A 22,578-nucleotide genomic window follows, 5' to 3' on the forward strand; every position below is an offset into this window, starting at 1 on the left:
TATTTTGGAGAGACACTATATTTCCTATAACAAAGATTTCCCCCATGGGGCCACGCCTAGGCTGAGAACCGCTGCCAGGTCATTTTAAAACATTGTTATTAGTTCGATTAATCAAGAAGTCTTTTCCTTTGACAAAATAATGCCGCTTTTCTTTGGTAACAAACACGTTTTCATCGAAACAAGACATTCACTTTTATTAGTGGAATTTAGATTAGGTCTCAACATAAAGTTGCTTTCTTTTGAAAGGCAAAAAAAAAGAACAACAAAGAAACTAAAAATAGAATTGAACTACCCGGATGTTCTCGACACTTGTCTGCCGGTTGATTACACCTATTCAAATGGAACAATGTTTGGCTTACACCTATTAAAATGGAACAATTTTTGGCTATAAACAATTTAACAAATGTTTGTTCGTAGGCAGTGGCATCACTAGGTTGGGGTTCACAGGGTGCAGGTGGGCTCATGGTGTCACCGCTCCCTTGCTGGTTTGTTATTTTATTGTACCATAAAACACTGAGCGAAATAGCTACATTAACTTATGCTTACATATTTTCGTTATTTTTTAATGAAGTTATGAAGTGTATTAAAATAGAAGATAATTACGTGAGTCCAGTTGGCAGCATCGTATAGTTTTGAAATATTTAACTCTTTCTCTCCTAACTGAGGATGCCAATTATGATTTGACCCCATAAAACTAAATTGATTTTTGGATTTATAAACTTTAATTTGTACTATGTAGGAAGAGCATGCTTTCCCCTATAATTCGATATCTAATATAATTTTTTTCTGATAAAAAAAAAGGTTATTGAAGTTTAATCCTAACAGGCTAGTGAAATAGAATGAGCCAAATGAATAATTCTATCGGAACGAGAAAAATATTTACGGAGAGAAAGAGTTAAGTCAACATTTTCTTTGTCTGAAACTTATTGTACTGTCAACAGCTGAAGTAACTGACCTTCCTTCCAATACATCATTAACTCTAGAAATCTCCATTGTTTCTTTCATACTTTCTGATTCTATGGAATATGCATTCATGGAATGTGAGATGTTGGTCATACTTTATGTCTGAAAACTGTTTTCACTTGATACAAGCTGACCAGCTCGAACTCCTGGTGTAAACGTGCTAACCACCAAGTCAATGCAAACAGTCGTTGTAACTGGTCTCCATGCAACTTGTACCGGCTTAACGTTTCAACTTTAAATGATCATATCAAGTATGTCAAGTAAAGGAAGTTTGGGACACCGGATGCAATTTCAAACATATTTATTTCCAGCAGAAAACAAATGGCTATTTAATTAAATCTGTATTTTAATTGTGCACAAACTTGTTCAGGTCTTTAGCTACTGGCCCCTCTTTTTTTTTTTTTTTTCTGCTTATGCAAAAGTGTATTTTTTTCCACTTGGGTGTCATCCAGTTCGGCCCATTCCTGATGACGCCACTGTTGGTAGGTTTACAATTCTACATACAAGAAACTAAAGGTTGCTTTTCCTAGGCATAACAGAAGTTAAGAAAGTCAGTGAAGATAGGAAACAGGCTGCGGGCGTCTATTTATTTATTTTGTTTGTTCCAGAGGTTACATGCAGATTTCAATGTATGACCACATAAAACTTTCTGAACTGGCTACTATTGTGCATTACACTGCACTAAAGGGTTGATAAGCGCTTTTAAATTTGAAACGATTTGAGAATCACTGATGTAAAGTTTGGAAAGCACTCTTTGAATCATTGATAGATAAACGTGTGTTGATATGTACCACTCTTTATCTCTCTTGCCATCACTCTCTCCCTCTCCCTCTTTCTCTCTATCCTCTCTTTTTCTTCCTCAATGTATCTATCGTCCTCTCACTCTTTCTCTTCCTCCTTCTATCTATCGTCCTCTCTCTCTTTCTCTTCCTCCCTCTATCTATCTTCCTATCTCTCTCTCCCTCAGTCTTTCCTTTCTCTATTCCTCTCTCTTTTCAATTTTAAACTCATTTAGATCGCAGACATAAACCCCTACAAAAAAAAAACAGAAACACTCTTAAAATACTAAAGAGATACTTATCTGGTTGACAACCTCTATTTTCTTGTTTCTTGTATAGACACATACACAACTGAAATCACAAAACTACACACAGACACTAGGCCTACCATTGCTATTATTAATAGCCCATTGATTTTAAAATATTGCAAAGATAGGAAAAAAAAAAATTTTTTTTAAAGACAATACCTAATTTATACAACTTATTGACTTATTTCAAAAGAAAGCAACTTTATGTTGAGACCGAATCTAAATTCCACAAATAAAAGTGAATGTCTTGTTTCGATGAAAACGTGTAAGCTACCAAGAAAAGCGACATTATTTTGTCAAATGAAAAGAATTCTTGATTTATGGGAGGGATGGGCTGTCTCCTCCAAGGCGGGCAGGTGCTTATCCGTCGGATTGGGACCCGATCAGTAGAGAGGCCAGCTTGAGCACTCAAATTTTGCGCGTAGTGCATGAATGACGTCCGTTTGATCCTGTTACGTACTCTCCAGTGAGTGACTAATGTATGGGTCGGTAGCCCTGATTCGCCCTTTTTATAGCGTTTCAGGGCTGTTAGCACGGCGCGCTCTCTCCTCAGGCTGAAATGAGCCACGTTGGACATGATTTCTGCAACGGAAGTTGGGCTCGTTCTATAGGTGCCGCAAATGAATCTGAGAACCGTGTCCAGGTTTTTCCACCCAGAAGGTTCCAGGTTACACGAAGTTACGAGTTGCGTAGAGGTATTGTAAAAAAAAAAGTCTGAACACACTAAAAATATAAACTAAATAGATAGATAGATAGATAGATAGATAGATAGATAGATAGATAGATAGATAGATAGATAGATAGATAGATAGATAGATAGATAGATAGATAGATAGATAAATAGTTAGAAACCCTGTAATCGAAATGTTAATGAGTCAATGTCAGTGAGTCATTTGTTGTGTGGATTATTTTTTGTGAGCCAAGTATTGGTGAACCAGTTTACTGTGAATCGTTGTCTGCTAACCACTATGTAGGCAAACAGTTTGTCGGCCCAAACCTTTTCTCGAACCACTTGTTTTGTGAACCTACTATCCGTTGAACCAACAGTCCCGTGCCCCAATAAAAATTCTCTTGTCTGCCAGCAATTTGTCAATCGTAAATCGGAGAGTGAACAGTTGGACGAAACACAGGTCGGCACGCTGTTCAATTAGACATAATTTATAATTAAGTTCAATTAATATTTTTTAAAATTGCGAATTTGTCTAAAGATCATGAGCAGACGTCACTGTACTTCAAAGTTCTAAACATATTTGCGACAGTGATCTGCCCTTTCCTCTGTACCAGAAACCCCTGTTGTAAAAAAAATCCTGCTGTGATTGCTTCCCTTTGCGCTACTGAAATGAAGCGGGCAGTGAGTTTTAAGATGGCCTTGTCCCCGTACAAGAACAGAACCATTGCTGCACATGGACCAGCTATCTCTCTCTCTCATATCCTTATCCCAATCGCCCTTCATGACAAATGCGACATTCATAAAGAATTCATCGTCCTAGATTCAATGGCGACACCGTGTGTCTAGCTGTCTCGAAACCGTCCGAAGTAAGCATCCATTGGACAGTGGCCGACTCGGAACTGGGCTAGGAAGGCCTGGTCCTCACGCATCCTTTCGGTCTGGTCTACTCACCCGCCTCCATATTTAGCGGCCCTTATCCGAAGCGTCCAATCCATCATACCAAAGTGCCAACAATTTTGCCTTATTAGCTTTCTTGTTAGCTGATATTTGAAAAGAACTATTTAAAATTCTTAAAACCTTTTTAAAATTTATTTTCTTTGGTTTAATTTTTAATACCGTTTGTTCAATGAAGCACATAATAATAATAATAATAATAATAATAATAATAATAATAATCTTTATTACCCGTAAGGAAATTTGTCTTACAATTTGTGCATTACACCAAACAAAAAACATTATAACTATAAGAAACCAAAGTGTACATTCACATCAGACTCACTCATAATTTACATGTGACAAAGTTTATACCAGATTGTTCTTATTTAATGATTTGATTGCCAGGGGAACAAAAGAGTGTTTGTGTCTGTTTGTCTTTGCTATCGGTGTCTTGTATCTCTTATGTGATGGTAAAATCACAAAATCCTGACACAAAGGGTGATTCTTTATTTCGAGGATCTTGTTAGCTTTTTTATAGATGTTTGTCTCAAACAACTGTCTAAATGGGGTTTGTTTTTTGCCAATGATTTTGCCAGCAGCATTTAGGATTCTATAAAGTTTATTCCTATTTTTAATGCTCAGATTGCCATACCAGGCAGTGATATTGAAACTTAAAATATTGCAGATGTGAGCGTGATAAAACATAGCCAAGGCCTTTTCGCTAACATTAAACGAGGACAGTTTTCTTAGTAATCGTAATCTTTGCTGCCCTTTTTTGCTGATATAATCAGTATTTGCAGTAAAATTTAGTTTATTGTCTAGGATAGTACCAAGGTATTTAAAGGTTTGCGCAATTTCAATAGTCTCTCCAGCTACAGAAACAATATCATTTTCCTTCTTGTCCCTACGAAAATCGATTATCATTTCTTTGGGTTTTTTTACATTTAATAATAAAAAAATTTCTTTACAGTATTCTTCAATGTGTTCTAATTCTTTGAAATACTCATTTACGTCTGAGCTCTCTGAGAGCAGGGCAAGAAGAGCCGCATCATCAGCGAATTTTGTGAAGGAGCAACAAGAACTATCGGATTGAAAATCATTGGTGTACAAAATGAACCACAATGGCGATGTCACAGCCCCCCGGGGCGCCCCTGTGTTAACTATGCGTTCATTAGATATAACATTGTTTATCCTAACCCTCTTAGCTCTCTGGGTCAAAAATTCATTAGCACATAGTATTTTGTATGGACTAATCTGCAACGCTTTCATCTTTTCAATGAGTAAAAGAAGTTGTATAGTGTTAAAAGCTGATGAGAAATCAATAAAGAACAATCTTACATAAGTGTTCGGTAAGTCCAGATGTTTGTAGACACAGTTTAAAATATTTAGGATGGCATCGTCTACACCTTTACCCTTTTGGTAAGCAAATTGTAAAGGGTCTAACTTATTACAAAGATCATTCAGAAGAAACATTTTAACCAATTTTTCTAAACATTTAGACACAATGGAAGTAAGTGAAACAGGTCTATAGTCATTCATTTCCTTCGGTTTGGAAACCTTTGGCACAGGTACAATTATAGATGACTTCCACACAGGTGGTATCTCATGGTTTAGTAATGAAGTAGAAAAAATATCTTGGAAAGGTTCAGCTAGTTGTTCAGCACATTCTTTTAAGATTCGCCCATCAGGCCCACCAGCTTTCATTGGGTTGACGTTTTTGAAAATGTTACAAACTTGCTCTTTAGTAATCGCTAATTCTAAACAGTTCTTAACATTGACATCATCAAGGGCTTTGAGTCTTAGATAATTAAAATCCGATATGTAGTCAATCATAACATCAGGCAAATAAATGATTCCGACAATTAGCTCTTAGCTTATCGAGTATCTTCTAGCAGAATGTAAATGTCCGTACACACATGACACAAACATATTGATTAGCAATCTTTAATTAATCTTAAACTTTAGTATTTTTAATTTTTAAGTGTTGCTATTTTTTTTTCTATTTCTAACATACGCCTATATAATGTAGGCTTTAGCTGTAAGGTTCGGATCGCATTAATCGGGTTATCGACTTTCACGATAAACTAGACAATGTCAAGGACCCAAAATTGAACTTTGTAATCGGAGCTTTATAAAAGTAAAAAAAAAGAGCTTAAAAATTTTGATTCTGTATTGTCTGTTAATATGCAAACTTATGAAAGCATAAATTATCCACGCTTCAGTTACTTTGTACACCGGATGTACCAAAAAGCTTGTTATATATACATATTCTGTATTGCATTGCGATATTTGGTTTAAGGAAGTTTGGAAAGATCTTGTAAGATTTTTTATTGACATAATTTTGGTGTGAGGTAAGGGAAGTGCGTACAAAGCCAGGGTGAGGGAAGGAAATTATTTAAAGTCACTTAAATTAAATAACAGTTCAACTTTCTATTTTTAAATGAACACATCCATAAGCCCTCCACCTTTCCCCGCCAATTTAATATTATAGTTATTAAATATTTTTTTTGGTGCAAGTGAAAAAAAAAATCAGGCAATTAGTCTTCATTCCACCATTTGAACGAATTTATTTTTATTAGAAACACATAAAGGAGATTTTCATCTATAGCTCTAGTTGGTTATGTTTTTTGTGTAATCGGTGTACAGAATATAAGAAATTGTAACAAGCTGTGTATTTAAAAGTTCTACAATACTCTAATGTTCGCTTTTTAGCTAAACTCTTCTGTTAGTAGTGCAGATAGTATTAATATCTAGGGATAGTAAGGATATAAATTTCACGCTTTGATAGTGGCGTAACTACAAATGCATTAACATCCCAGTCTTCGCCAAGATTTGAGCACAGGACCCCCAGGTTCGGAATCCAAGAGCTTAACCACTCAGCCACCGCGCACCTCGAGTCCACCCAGCTTAAATGGGTATGTAACTTTAGTTGGGGAAAAGTAAATGCGGAGGTTCGTTGTGCTGGCCACATGACACCCTCGCTAACCGTGGGCCACAAAAGCAGATTACCTTTATATTATCTGCCCCATAGATTGCAAGGTCTGAAAGGGGAACTATTTATCTTCCTCTTTGATAAAAAGCCCGGGCTACTGCATGTTGTCTACTTAAAGAACTCCAGCAGAAACTTTCAGATCATAACAAGCAACTTTAATCAGCAAGTTTGGCTACCAGAGTAGTGTCCCCTTGTCTCAAGACATTTCCCTCTAGAAAAAGAGCTAAAGAAATGACTGGAAAGAAAAAATGTGGTCGGCACTTGTACAGCGATAAAATAAAATAAGTACTGGCTATTTTATCTTGTTTTATAATAATAAATGTGTTCACATTTACGCATTAAATTTGCAAGCTTAATTGTTTATGTTAAGATATTTTCCCACCATGAGCTCAACTGTCCCATCCTTATTGCGACGGGAAGGACGCCTTGAGGCAGTGGCGTAGCTAGGGTGGGCAAAGGAGGGGGAGAATGTGAAAATCCCCCGCGTCCGGGGGGGCCAAATGACTGTACACATTTTTTTTTTACATTAAATATTAAATATTACGCAAAAGGCATGGTCCCCCAAAGAGGTCAAGTCCTCGGCCTCCAAATGACAGGGCCGGCCTTAGGCCACTGCAACCTATGCGGTTGCAGTGGGCCCCGCGCTTTCATAGACCCCTCGCTAATTCTAGGTGTAATTGTTAAATTACAAAATTTATACGAAAAATTCCTGGAAATCTCTGAATTTATTAAAATCTCCTTAAAACTCATAAAAATCTCCAGAATAATAGACAAAACTGTCATTTGTGGGTGTCATTCATTGTGGAAATCCTACGCGCGATAAAAGAAAAAAGGCATTGTCAGCTTTCATGTAATAAAATGTAATAATCGGCCGACTTTTCACCTTAATTGGAAATTCCAATACTTTATTTACTTTTATAGTCACTGGCATATAAATATGCCATAGGTTGCAAGGTTCGTAAAGTAAAGTTAATTTGATCGCAATTTTCACTTATTATCCCTATTCCCAACCAGACTAGGCCCCGCGCAATCATTTTCGCATAGGGCCTCGCAATTGTTAGGACCGGCCCTGCCAAATGATGGCTAATTCCTAGCTATCCACTACCGGGAGGAAACTGGTTGGTGCCAATGCCCCAGACTGGACCGTGACCCTTACATCATCTACTTTGTATGTGTTGTCATCATGGGCGTAGCCAGGGGGGGGGGGGGTTTGGGGTTCAAACCCCCCCCGAAATGAAATCCCCCCCCCCTTGAGGGGGGGATCGGAATTTAGGGAATGATTTTTTGCTTTGATTTTGTTTATTTTAGATGAGATTTTAATACTAAACCATCAATTGCCCCAGCACAACCAATGGGGTTTTGAGTTTAAAACCCCTTACCAGGGGGTTTTGAGTTTAAAACCCCCTACCAGGGGGGTTCGAGTTTAAAAACCCCTACCAGGGGTTTTGAGTTTAAAACCCCCTACTAGGGGTTTTGAGTTTTAAACCCCCTACTTGGGGTTTTTGCAGTTAACACCCCCCTCTTCTATAAAACAAAACAAAACAAAAATGCAAACGAAAATCCCGTAATTCCAAGAGCACAGTTAAGGGAGATTTCGATTTTAAAACCCCCTCCAAAATTTACGATTAACCCCCTCTTCAATATAAAAATAAGTTAATTACGCACTCAAAATGTTATGAGCGTAGCTAAATGGGTTTTGACTTAGTTTTTAGTTTAAATCCCACTTCAGCTGGGTTTAAAGGTAAAAAATACCTCTTTAATCATAAAAACAAAGCAAATTATACACTCAAAATGTTTTGAGTGTAGTCAAAGGGGTTTTGAGTTTAAACTCCCCTCCAGTGAAGTTTGAAGCTAAAAAGTACCTCTTCAATATAAATAAAAGCAAATTACTCACACTAAAATCTATGAATGCAGCCAAAGGGGTTTTGAGTTTAAACCCCCCGCCAGGGAGGTTTGAGGCTAAAAAATACATCTTCAGTGTAAGAAAAAAAGCAAATTACGCACTCAAAATGCTATGAGCGTTGCCAAAAGGGGTTTCGAGTTTAAACCCCCATTCAGAGGGGTTTAATGCTAAAAATACCTCTTCAATATAAAAAAAAAGCAAATTACACACTAAAATTATTTGAGCGTAGCCAATCCAATCGGGGTTTTGAGTTTAAACCCCTCTTCTACAAATTGCGTTTGTTTAAAGTTTAAAACCCCTCCAGATTGTTTTGAGTTTAAGATCCCCCTACAGAGCGTTTTGAGGTAGAAAACCCCCAACAGATGATTTTGACGATAAAACTTCTCTTTTCCATATAAAATCTAAAGCAAACTACAGTCCCTTAATTCCAAGAGCGTATTCAAGAGTGGTTACACATTTTTACCAGTGGCAGGGCTCCCTAAATAAACTGCAGTGAATAGTCATCTGCCGAAATTGAAAAACACTAAATGTGGCTCAACAAAGATGGCTAAGACAGATTTTAGGAGTCAGTTATAGAGATCGGGTTTAAATCAAGGAAATCCTAAGCCGAACTGGGAGTCGACCCTTTAGTAAGATTGTGAGAGAGCGACACACGAGGTTTGCGGGACATGTTCTCCGACAAAATGAATTACGCATAAGAAGAGTTGCAATGATATCCTAGTACAACTTGACGCCACTCATTCATTGAGGTCTTCATGGCAGGTGGGAAGAGGCTTCAGACATTACCAGTGACAGATTTTTATGGAAACAGCTTTACGTCAAATGCTCCGAACGGCGCGGTAGGGTCTAAGTCAGTAAGAATAGCACATTAGGTTTTTGAAATAAAACTTTTTAATAGCAGGAAAATGCACTCTAGATACCTCAGAATTTGCATTTTGTTGGCTTTCAATACCAGAAATAGTGCTTGGCTAGCGCTCCCCAGACCATATTGCTAGTAATGGCAGGGAATCTACAATTTTATGGAAACAGCTTGACGGCAAATGCGCCAAACGGCGCTGGAGGGTCTAAGTCAGTAAGAATAGCACATTAGGTTTTTGAAATAAAACTTTTTAATAGCAGGAAAATGCACTGTAGATACCTCAGAATATGAATTTTGTTAACTTTCAATATCAGAAATAGTGCTTGGCGGCGGGGCTTTGCCCCGCGCTGGGGGAGCTCCTAGCGCTCCCCCAGACCCCCTTGCTAGTATTGGCGGGGAATCTACAATTTTTCCACTAACTCATGGAAGAACCTATTCTAGGGCACAATAAACGTCTTCCGAAAGAATGAAGGGTTAGAATGCAATAAAGATTATGTACACACACACATAAATACATATAAAAAAAAAAATCGCGGGGGGGGGGGGGGGGAGAAAAAAAATCCCCCCCCAAAACCCCCCCCGAAAAAAAATCCTGGCTACGCCCATGGTTGTCATCGACAATGAACGATTGGGCAAAGTTTCCATTAAATCAGAGAATACGAAGATGAGAGAGAGTGAGATGATAGAAGCGATGTAAAAACAACAACAACTATCAAATTGTAAATGATTAGAAGAGAATTCATGTGAAATTAAATTTAAAGAGCTATTTCTTTAGGTAACCTTATATCACCCCCATCCCACCATTTCCCTATATTGCTCTCTCTTCTTTAGATATGCTACTGTATTTTACAGGCTAAAGTGAAAAATTAAATAACAAAATAACAAAGAGGAGATTACTGTGTTTAAACATCTATCTTTAAAAATCCAATGTCGAAACTTTAACCCTAAGTAAATTTTAAAGGTCACACTAACCACGGAATCATGGGACACAAACACGTCTGTCAAAAGCTACTGTGAAAGGGGGATAGAAGTTTGGGTAACAGCATGCTCAGGTGCGTACTGACTTGAAAGGACAGGTGTTCAAGTACCCGATAGAGCAGAAATAGTCTGATGGAGGTATATAGAAATGTGTGTCGGATTGTTTGAGAATGACAATATTTGCATTATTCACTTCTCCTGGCGTCTAGAGTGCACTACATCTCCATGCAAGAAGAACTTCAGGTCAAATAGAGTTAAAGGAAATGGGAAGGGCAGGTATTGAAGCGTTTTTCCGCGCAGTTAGAGAAATATTTTCCCCCGACGTCATCAGTAGACCATTTCTCCAGGTAAGAAAAGTGAGTGTTAAATAATGTTAAATTCAGAAGGGGGTGGACGAGGTTGACTCTGAAAAGTGCAAGACATTCGAGTAAGTAGAGCATGTTCTGGTGTTTGTCTATGCAACACACATCCACACACTTCAACTGAAACACTGAAAAGACTGATTCAAGTTGAATGCCTTCAAAAGTAAATCACATTTGTCTGACCCAGATTGTTGACCTTCGTCTCATCAGGTCTGAAACACAACATAATCTCGACCTGTAGGGTGAACCCCCCACCCCCCACCCCCAAGGTTATGCCGTTATGTGCGTGTTTCTGATGTAACCACATGTAGAGATGAAAGGAGGGTTCGCTTTTGTAGATTTAATAAATTTTGATAACATCACAAGGTGGTCTGTCATAGCTCAAGTTATAAGGAAAACAGTTTTAAAAAATATGTTTTCTTTCAAGACGATACCTCCTGCATATAACTTATAGAGCGTCTGTTTGTTTTTTTATCTTAATAACTAATGAATGAATGGAACTATTTTTAACACTGCTCCAATCTCCCGACCTCCCCGAAAGAATCCTGGTTAAGCTAATGTATAGACCTACTAGACTTTATAATATTCTAATGATAGGCCTTTAAAGATCTTGATTTAAAAGACGAAATGTTCCTGAACATTAATTTATTAAACACGCGAAGGAATGCGGAAATACCCGAAGATACACGTTCAAGAAAAATTGTTTTTCTTTCTCTAGTCAAATTTGAATTTATTTATTTTTATATGTCCAAAAATTATAACGTTCAAACTAGAGTTATCCTATTGTGCCTGGAGAGCGAGGAAGGCGCGGATGCGGGCGGGAAGCGGAGGGTTAGAGAGTAGGCATGCGTGCGTGGTGTCGTGTCTCGTTGATCGACGTAGAGAATTATATATACAGAGAAGATTTCTTGTTCTCCCCCTCTTTTTTTTTCTGAGCCGCGCGCTCTGTCACCGCGAAAGTTAAGTGGGGTAACTCTTGTCCGACTAGCAGAAATAAAAGAGTTATCTTTCCATGGCTTATTCATCGAGCGTATCCACATGGTTGGGCGACGTCTGATTGGGTGGATTCTGTTACACTTTTTTTTTCCACTTCCAATTCTGAGATCAATTTGAAATTTTACACAAAGTTTCTTTGTCGATAACAACACATCAGACAAACAACAAAAAAAACAACAACATTTTATTAATTAATTTTGTTTAACAAATAGAAAATGGGTCGATAAAATTTGCAGTATTAGGGGATATAGTAACGATTGATTGGTGCTTTCCCTTCACTCAATATGAGCTTTGTTTTCTAAAAAAAAGTTGTTTTTTCTTTATTTTCCTTGTTTTTATTTTTTTTTTCTCTTTATAGAATATAGCTCTTCACTTGTGTGGAGTGTTGTATAAATTTGCAATTTGCAAATGAAAGTTATATTAAATTTGTTTGAAAAAAAAAAGAGGTTTATTTAAGTTTATTTCAAGCTGTGCATTAACGAATTTACTACGCCTGCAGGCTAGACAGGATTAATCGTAGCAGTTGTTTGAATCTACAAACCAACAAGAAAGTATCTGCGACCCGATACATTGAGCTGTCTTTTATAGTCCTGTTTATAATAGTAAAATTAATTAATTAGTAAAAGTAAAAGTGCTATTATTCTTTACATTTTCTCCAAAGCATACAATCTTAAGTTTGTACAAAGTTTATATCAACTCATTCTGTCTGTCTGTCCGGCACAATTTTGTTAACACTTTATTTCTCCAACTTCCCATTCTCGGATCAAGATGAAACTTCGCACACTTATTTGTTGTTACTAACAAATCATGAATCAATCTAAAAAATTAACCGATTATTTAATTAAATATTGTTAATTAGTTAATTGTTTTTGGATATCAAAAAGTGGACAAAATGTTACCATTTTGAGATGGCTATACATGTGAAGTTCTCCCCTTAGATAAGGTTAGTTTGTTTCTTTCTTCTGCTGGCCAGAATCTTAATCCGAATCTTCACTGCACTTGATTTAGAACGTAATATTATAACAAAGCTTATACCAACTCTCTCTCTCTCTCTCTCTCTCTGGTAAAAATCTTGTACACTTTATTTCTCCAGTTTCTCATTCTCGGATCAAGTTTTCTTTTGCACAACTATTCATGTCGAGGACACATTTGAATCAATGAAAAAAGTGACTTAGTGCTTGATCAATTAGTCGTAATTAATTCTTTTTTTTTATATATATAGGCTGCAGCCTATTTGGACTAGCCAAGCCATTGGACTCGAGACAAAATAAACCTTCTCAACACAATCGTCATTCCAACTGCAACATATGCATGTGAGACATGGAAGTCATCTGTCAAAATTGAGAAAAGACTAAATGTGGTTCAACAAAAATGGCTGAGACGGATTTTGGGAGTCAGTTAAACAGATCGGGTCTCAAACAAGGAAACTCTATGCCGAACTGGGAGTCGAACACTTAGTGAGGTTGTGACAGAGCGTCGAATGAGGTTTGAGGGACATGTTCTACGACGAAATGAATTACTCATACCAAGAGTTGCGATGATATGGAGGCCAATACGAGGAAAGCGCGAACAGGGACGTACTCGTATGACTAGCCGCCACACCTTCATGGAGGACCTCAGAGCAGTGGATACCAGATGGGCAAAGGCTTCAGACATTGCCAATGACAGATCTTTGTGGTGTTATGACATGATTAGGAATTAGTTATTTGTTTCGGGAATAAGGGGAAAGTTTTAATTAGCAACAAGTGACGTGACAGATCTTTAAAAAATAAGAACGCTATAAGTGACGCTAAAAGGAAGACGCTTCTTGTAGAGTAGTAGACTTGAGTACGACATAATTGACATCGGACGATTCCCTTCTTGAGTATTAAATATCTTTATAGAACAACATATCAGCGTCGACTACATATTTGATTGTTTCGGCCTTTCGCCGGTGTTACTGAATTAGTTGAGTTCAGCGTTACTTCCAGTCAGATCTACACTAGACAGATTGCCAAGCATCAACACCGCGCGGAAGTAGTAGCGCCGCATGGATGAAGAAGAAAATCCAACCTTTTGCAGAAGACAAAGACGACATCGGCGACTATCTAAAACGTTTTGAGATTAAACTTGCAAAGTTTAATGTCCAGGAGAAGGAGTGGTCAGAAATCTTGTTGGACTTCGTACATGGGAAAGCCCTCACGATTTGCCAAAACCATGACCACTCGATGCAAAACAGCTATCAGGTGCTAAAGAAGGAACTGCTAAACGCATACGGGCATAACGCGGCAACATTCCGAAGGAAGTATTACGAAAACACTCCATCCAGCCAAGTTGATCCACAAACAACCATCAACTCAGAGAAAGACTTCTTAACTAAATGGCTCGGATTCGAGAATGTAGAGAACACCTACGAGGGGTTGAAGAACTTTATTCTGATTGACAATTTTATCAACAAGTGTGACCCTCAGTTACAGTCCTTTGTAAAAGAAAGAAACCCTAAGGTAATTGAAGACTTGGTAGAAATTATTAGGATCTTTAAGAATGCTTACCCAAACAACCCACTTTCAGTTAGCGACCACAAAAAAGTTATTGACCTGGTAAATTATGTAAAGAAAAATGATGGTAATGATAGGGATTATGGTAGGAGAAATGATAGGTCCAGGGAACGTGGGAACAATGGCCGAGATAGTTATTAGGGCTTAAATGATAGAACTTGGGAAAATGAAAACAATGGCAGGGAAAGTTATGCTAGGAGAATAGATAGACCTAAAGCGGGTGATAGAAACCTTAGGGATGTTACATGTTTTAACTGTCAGGAAAAGGGACACATGGCATACCAATGTAGGAAACAGAGGGAATGGAGCTGGCAATGGGAATACACAGGATAATAGTGGCACTAGTGATAGGAGAGGTAATCAGAGAAACCGTAGACAAGAGAGGGATAATCGGCCACCAGATAGGGTTAATTTTGTAAGGAACATCCAAGACAGGGATCGTGATAGTGGACATAGTGAACCAGATGAAGAAATTAATTACGTTGATTGTGGGGAAGATAGATTTAAACTATATCCAGGCATGATAAATAATAAACAGGTAAATGTGATCCGGGACACAGCTAGCAGTACACTCGCAGTTCGAGGAGGATTAGTTAAATCTAAGGATTATTTAGGCTATACCAAATCAGTCAGGTTGGCAGACGGCGCAGTTAAGAGATTCGAAGCGTGCAAAGTGTTCCTTCGATCTCCATTATACACAGGGTATTGCGAAGGGGTAGCCATGCCGAGGTTATCTAGAGATGTTTTACTTGGAAATGTAGCAGGTGTCAGAGCCGCTACTGACAAACAGGTTAGAAGTTGGAAAAGCAGGTATGGCAACATGAGGCGAAATAAACCTAGAAATGACAGAATTTGTTTTAACTGCCATAGACATGGGCACATCGCTAAAGACTGTTGGAGTAGGACAGAACAGTCTGAACAGAAGATTGCGAGTTCGGATAGGAAGCGCAGGTCTGTATCCGACAGTGACGATAGAAGAGATGACTGTGGTAGCGGTAATCGCAAGTCATACCGAGGTAGATGGCCACACGCGAGCTATAGTGGAGTAAGAAGAGATGTAAACTCCAGTTGGAGAGAACAAATGCATCGCTCGGGCAGATAGCGGATATGACATAACGCTCTACGACCATAGTATGTATATAAATATGTCAATAGATGTTATTTTAATTATTTCATTCCTCATTGATTGACTTAACTAGTAGTCATAACTAGAAGGATATCAGGTTGTTTTAAGGTATCTTGAATAGTATATTTATGTTATAAGATACATGCCATTGGGTTAGTATTAGATTGACTCATGTTAATTATTTAATTTCGGGTAGTATGTATGAATTGTATGTATGTTGGTATCTCATGTTAATTATTTAATTTCGGGTAGTATGTATGAATTGTATGTATGTTGGTATGAATAGAAAGGGCATTTATAAGGCGACGATGTAGTTACATCACGAAAAAGTAAGTTTTATAATTTATTCTTTGTATTTGATCATGATCATACATCAGTCAAGAGTTAGGTCGTGTGGGGACAAGTAAGTGGAGAGAGGAAATAAAATACACTTGTAAATGCCCTAAAGAACGTTAGGTGTATAGTGGGAGAACGAGTATTGATAAATATCAATTTGTCATATTTGGTAAATTGTCTGTCCTGACATGTGAGGGAAAGCGGTGTAACCTCTGGAACGTGATGTGATGAAGTATAGATAGACACACCTATAGTGTCAGCGCAAACGAACTATGTCTGCGGTCACCCATGGCACATCACATTGGACAGTATCAGTTAGTGACACTTGAGGGAAATATGTGTTCAGAGGAACTTGATTGTGGACACAGAAAGAGAAGTTGAAATCGCAAACAAGACTCAAGTTGTGTTGTATTTTATGTTTCCCTACATTTTGGCCCTTGCACATTGTAAGACTAAGACAGTAGATTAAAAAATTGACAGGCAATTTTTCTTAGCGGGAGGGGGAGGAGTTGTTATGACATGATTAGGAATTAGTTATTTGTTTCGGGAATAAGGGGAAAGTTTTAATTAGCGAAAAGTGACGTGACAGATCATTAAAAAATAAGAACGCTATAAGTGACGCTAAAAGGAAGACGCTTCTTGTAGAGTAGTAGACTTGAGTACGACATAATTGACATCGGACGATTCCCTTCTTGAGTATTAAATATCTTTATAGAACAACATATCAGCGTCGACTACATATTTGATTGTTTCGGCCTTTCGCCGGTGTTACTGAATTAGTTGAGTTCAGCGTTACTTCCAGTCAGATCTACACTAGACAGATTGCCAAGAATCAACACCGTGCGGAGGCTTTAACAGTGGCGACAGCTTGCCGCCCAATGCGCCGAACGGCGCGGGAGGACCTAAGTCTATGTAAAGTAACACAGTACTAGCTAACGTGAGATAAAACCTGAGTAGAGAATTAGGTCGTTGCCTGAATGAGAAAGTAACAAAAGATAACCAAACAACTGTCTTTTTTTTAAGTACTTGTATAGCTAAGTGGCTAGCGTATCGGTTTTCAATTATGAATGCTCGAGGACTCGAACAAAAATTCAGACTTAGCCTAAGCAAGATTTAAAAAAAAAACTGCTTTTGAAAAGACAGCATGGAAACCATCTCCCAGATACCACCGCCTTCCAATTTGTCCACATAAATGACTGAACCATAGCGCTTTGAGCATACTAAAAGCGTGAAAATTACGCTAAAGAAAAATTTAATAAAAAGATTTCCAATCGCAAAAGTTATTATAGCTATCCGAGGTCAATAAAAGAAAATTAATGACATGATTCAAAATAATGATACTATTAGCCTACACTTAACATAATCTTTTTTATTTTAAAGTACAATGTGCACCCGAGCGTGAAAAATACTTTTATATGACATTTTAGAGAGTAGATAAAAACGTATTTGATGTAAATACAAAACCGAGAGTCGCTTGTTCACTAAGTAATGTGTACTTAGAGTCGGCCAAAACAAAAAGTGGTTAAGTGAAAGGTGATATATTTAATTGTCATCCAAAAACGTCGTAAAAATATTACTATTGGTTATTCCGTTTTTAGGTTATTCCGTTTTTAGGTTATTGCGTTTTATAAATATAATTAATCAAAATATTTCTTTTGAAGTTAAAAAGAAATTTACTCCAAAAGATTCATCAAATCTCTCTTCTGAATCATGGAAAACAAACAAATCCACATTTTCCTTTTTATGGCCTCTTTCAGTCCTAACGACTATGGTTCTTCTGGAAGAACACCTTGTGACTGTGGAGCCCTATTTCGGAGAGACTATCCCCTTCTACATATAGCGCAGGTTAAGGTGGCTTTTGCTTTGGTAGAGGAGCTGGCCATTTTTCCTTTGGCACGCTTTTCTTCCAGAGCTGAGGCCCATGTTTTTTTTTCACTGTCCATAGCTTTCTCGGTCATCGTCTCACTCCATCTAGTGCGGCCTAGGGCTGTGTCTTCCCAATGGTCAGTATCAATGGTCACTGTTTTGAGGTCCGGTTTGATTACATCCATGTAACGAAGGTGGGGGAGACCAGTTTTTTTTTTCTTGAGCCTGACGCGAGTTGCCCATAAAGACTAACTTTCGGGATGTCCTCCATCCCTCGAACATGACCGAGCCGAACTAGGATTTCAGTTTTTTTTTTCTTGAGCCTGACGCGAGCTTCCCATAAAGACTAACTTTCGGGATGTCCTCTATCCCTCAAACATGACCGAGCCGAACTAGGATTTAAGTTTTCATAGTCTACGACTTGTGATAGTTCTGTGATAGTATATGATTACATGAGTCTGACCTGCTCGTATTGTGATCGAAAACATATTGGAACCCGCTTTGTTGGAGTTATTCAATAATAATAACGAATATGTCTATATTAAAAGTTTTGAGTTCTAAATTAGGTGTCCAGGTCTAGTGTTAGATCTAGATGTTCATATAATGAACATACCAATAAATAATCGTACAAATATGTATTGCCCGCTAGCCGAATCAGAAACACCGTACCCGCTGACGGTGTCACGGGTTCGATTCCCGGTTTGAACCAAATATTATGTAAATATTTTTTAAAATTAGTTTATTATATTTTAAACTTAATAATGGAGGTATTTTTTTTTTAAAGTGTATTTTTTATAATGTTTTTCTCGTTAATGTTAGTTTATTTTGTGTTTAATGTGCAATCTGGACTATCGCATTATTCTGCTCTCGCATTAGGACACGAGCTTAAACAATTACGAGTTTGCTTTAGTTTTCTGAGCAGTGGTTCTCAAAATTTTACTAGTGACTTTCTTCTCGACCAAGAAATATACATTCATGATCTCGTGCCCCCTTAGCTTACTTCGAATTACCGTATTTGTGTAGCAGTCTTTGTAGAGGATACCTAATATCCTTCCACGACTTCTCATTTTCATGGCTAGGAAGCTAGATCGATTTTATTGTCCACCGGCAGTCTATTTAAATTTTCTTTTCGTATTCGGCCCCTTCGATTTAGGCTTTCTTTGGGTCTCAACGTGTGTCTCGTAGCCTTTGTGAGAGCTCTTTCAGAGGCTATCTGATGCCAGCTACTTTGAAATGGCACTTAAGTTGAATACATAAGCTACATTTAAGCATGACTTCAATCTTTCCTTAGACGTTACAGCCAAAAACTTGTCTTTAGTGGGGAGTAACTCAAGAATCTTAAATCAGCATACAACTGCAAAAATATCGACTCATCAACTTCTTCTCATACAGGTTCTGGGTCATACAAAACTTCTTTCATATTCTAACAAGACAGTCACATAGTTTAAACATAGTTTACACCCAGACACTGGTCCTAAAGATAATAAATAGTACACAAACTATCTAGCCTAATTCTGCTTGGGACCCCTCAACTCAAGATAACATTAAGAAACTGGAACAGACACAAAATAGAGCAGTGATATTCATAACAAACGAATATTCACACTTAACCAGAGTAACACCTTTAGGAAAATCACAAAATTTAGAAAGCCTTCAGGACAGAAGACTCTAAAGTAAAGTAGCAACTATACATAAAACACTGAACCATAATCTTCAAATACACAAACAAAATTTAATAAAATACTCTGAAAGACACAAAGATAAAGGCACATTCCTCGTCCCATATGCTAGGACAAATTTGTACAAATACTCCTTCTTCCCTAGTGCTATTAGAGCATGGAATGGGTTGCCTGAGCTAACCAGGAAAACCAGTGACTTAGCAGAATTTAAGTCATTGGTTAATATGCATGGCTAAATGCATAACGCATAGGACGTAATCATCTTCTTTTTTGAAGATACGTCTGTATTATATAAGATAAGATAAGATAACTAGCTATAGCTTCTAAATACATCATGGACAAGATCTTCCAAAAAAAAAGAAAAGAAAAAAAGCCTGTTAACTTACCCACTACAAATGAATTGAACCCCAACTAACAAATGATGACTAAACTAACATACAAGATCAGCCCACACTCTGGCCACCCGTTACAGCACAGGGCTGCTTGACCTGCACTTATTAACCTAATCCGTCTTATATTGTTGATACTGTAAGTGCCCTGTCCTAATCCAGAAGTTTACAAAGAGATCATTTAGTCTAACACTACACCAATTTTATTTAGAATCAACTTTAACAAAACGTTTACAAAATTAAAATAGGACCCAAGAAGACGTCATTGTTCAAATGCTTTAGTGATGGATTGAGACATGTCCGTGCAAGTAGTATGTGTATAGTTTGCAGACAATTGTGTACGGGTAAGCAGCAGCCTGCTGTAAAACCTTGGTTTGCCTAGTAGTGCAGATATCGTGACATTGAATAGCAGTCATGCAAACGTGTTGCGGGTTTTCGTTTACAATTGTTGCTTATCTTATTAGCGTACGCAGTTCGTGTCCATCATGCTGTTTAAGCATGTTTGTGTACAGATGTGGTGTACAGCTTTGTGAGCCGATTTTATGTACACATGCGATGAACGCATACCTTGTCGGCGTCAAAAGGTTCAGAAAAAAAGTCCTGCAATATCACTATACCCGTCCCCTTTCCGGACGTCCCCCCCCCGATATGTCTTAAACATTTTCATATTTCCGATATTAAAATATTTTTTTCTCTTATGCAGTGTTTCCCAAACTTTTTCCTTAACGGAACACTTCGCATATTCTGAGTATTTATCGGAACACTTTGCTTATTTTTTTTAAAGTGAGATTAATTCACGTGCTGGCCTACTAGTTAATTATTCCAGTAGTTCGTGGAACACCTATTCAGGCCTCGCAGAACACTAGGGTTCCGCAGGACACAGTTTGGGAAACACTGCTCTAATGTATGTATTAATTGACATAAAGGGTTGATGTGGTATCGTTCAAATATCGTTCAAATATGATTAAAGTTGATTAATTCATTACAGATTAATCACCAACAAAAAAATTTGAAAGGAAAAAGTTTACAAGAAGAGTTTAATGTTTTCACATAAACTCAGATCCTGCCCCCGTTGGTTCCACTCTGTCTGGTAAGCACTGCAGGTAAAGAGAGACGGGTTTCAATATTTTATCAGTAGCTATGAAGTACAACCACAAATGAACCTTCCTCCGTAGAAGAGTGTAGGGCGAAGGAGTAGACAGCCTGGTTTAAACCTGAGGTCATCGGGACTGCCGACAACAGTCCAGAGCGCATACCTTGGGTCAAAACAGCGCCGTATACAAATGTTGTATTTAAAATAAAAAACTGCTTGCATATTTAATTTAAAAAAATACACGTTTTGCTTTCATAAAATAAAATTAGCCATTGCAGCAGAATTTTGCAAGCTGAAAAAGTTCATTAATTCTGCTTTTTAATATCTTCTTTTTCTTTTTTTTTTCTTTTATAGATCTAACTGAGGTGAACATGGTGCTCAAACAAACTAATAGCGACTTTTACCCTATCGGGAGCCGCAAAATATTTAGCTAATAAGAACAGAATAGAGTTTAGGTGTTTATTAGTTATTCAGAAGAGATGATTGATTGACTTAAGGATAGATAGATAGATAGATAGATAAATAGATAAATAGATAAATAGATAAATAGATAGATAGATAAATAAATAGATAGATAGATAGATAGATAGATAGATAGATAAATAGATAGATAGATAGATAGATAGATAGATAAATAGATAAATAGATAGATAGATAGATAGATAGATAGATAGTTAAATAGATAGATAGATAGATAGATAGATAGATAGATAGATAGATAGATAGATAGATAGATAGATAGATAGATAGATAGATAGATAGATAGATAGATAGATAGATAGATAGATAGATAGATAGATAGGTAGGTAGGTAGATAGATAGATAGATAGATAGATAGATAGATAGATAGATAGATAGAAAGATAGATAGATAGATAGATAGATAGATAGATAGATAGATAGATAGAAAGATAGATAGACTTTGTTCCTTCACATTTGTTTTTGTTTCTATCTGGTATTGCCAGAGAAAGTTAACCTACTTCCGGTTAGAACATTAACAAAATATAAAAAAAAAGGGAAGAAACCAAGTTTAGCTAACTATAGATTTAAGCATTCAGACTCCAGACTCACCAGGTTGTGTAGCAGACGACACCAATGCTCAGGGAATAACTTACATAAGACCAGCACGTCAACACAGCAAGGAAGGTAATAGCGGCAGATATTTGGACTCAGATCTTCATCCTTAAATTCACGTTAGAATTAAGTCCAAGTGTAAGAGTTTATTCACAATGACATCCGCCCTTTTTTGTATCTTAAGGCATGCTCACACTGGACACACGCTTCCTCGCCAACTCACAGTTCCCTCCCTTCCTGTCTCATGCCCGCACATTATCAGGACCAAAGTATTGATTGGAGCTGATGCTTTTAAACCCTGTTCTACATCCACCCTTGCCACCCCCCCCCCTTTTCCTCTCATTCACAGCCCATTTTTATGTCGCTTGTGAAAATAGAATAAAAAAGGAGAATATTTATATATATATATATATATATATATATATACATAGAAGAGAGAGAAAGATAGTGAGAGAGATAAATAGATTAGTGGAACGGAGAAAAATAATAGTAGAAATTTTCATCGAAAAAGAAAGATTAGAAAATAAGGAGATATGGGGAGAGAGAGAGATGGGGGGGGGAGGGGAAAGAAGAGGTAGGATGATAGAGAAAATAACAACAATGTTATTCCAATTAACGATACGGAGAATAAGAAAAGAAGAGGTAGGGACAATGAGACACAAGAAGAGAGAGAGAGAGACAGAGAGAAATATGAAAAGAGAAAGAAGGAAAGAGAAAAAACAAGAAAAGGAGT

At 37.4% G+C, this 22,578-nt stretch overlaps 1 protein-coding gene across 3 annotated transcripts in view; it reads right to left on the minus strand.

Moving 5' to 3' along the window:
* LOC106068651 (beta-1,4-galactosyltransferase galt-1-like) overlaps positions 1-22,578 on the minus strand; it is a 67,953-nt gene that overhangs the window by 38,181 nt on the left and 7,194 nt on the right. Inside the window, exon 1 of one of the 3 annotated variants that reach the window (XM_056035300.1) lies at positions 21,843-22,039. The exons of 1 other annotated variant lie outside the window; for it this stretch is intronic. The gene's annotated coding sequence lies outside the window, so the exon portion shown is untranslated. Of the gene's footprint in view, positions 1-19,676; positions 19,773-21,842; positions 22,040-22,578 lie in introns of those variants that run through there. One more of the 3 variants, XM_056035301.1, reaches the window with a different exon arrangement.

The sequence above is a fragment of the Biomphalaria glabrata genome, chromosome 7, assembly GCF_947242115.1.
Source record: "Biomphalaria glabrata chromosome 7, xgBioGlab47.1, whole genome shotgun sequence".
Classification (NCBI taxonomy): Eukaryota; Metazoa; Mollusca; class Gastropoda; family Planorbidae; genus Biomphalaria; species Biomphalaria glabrata.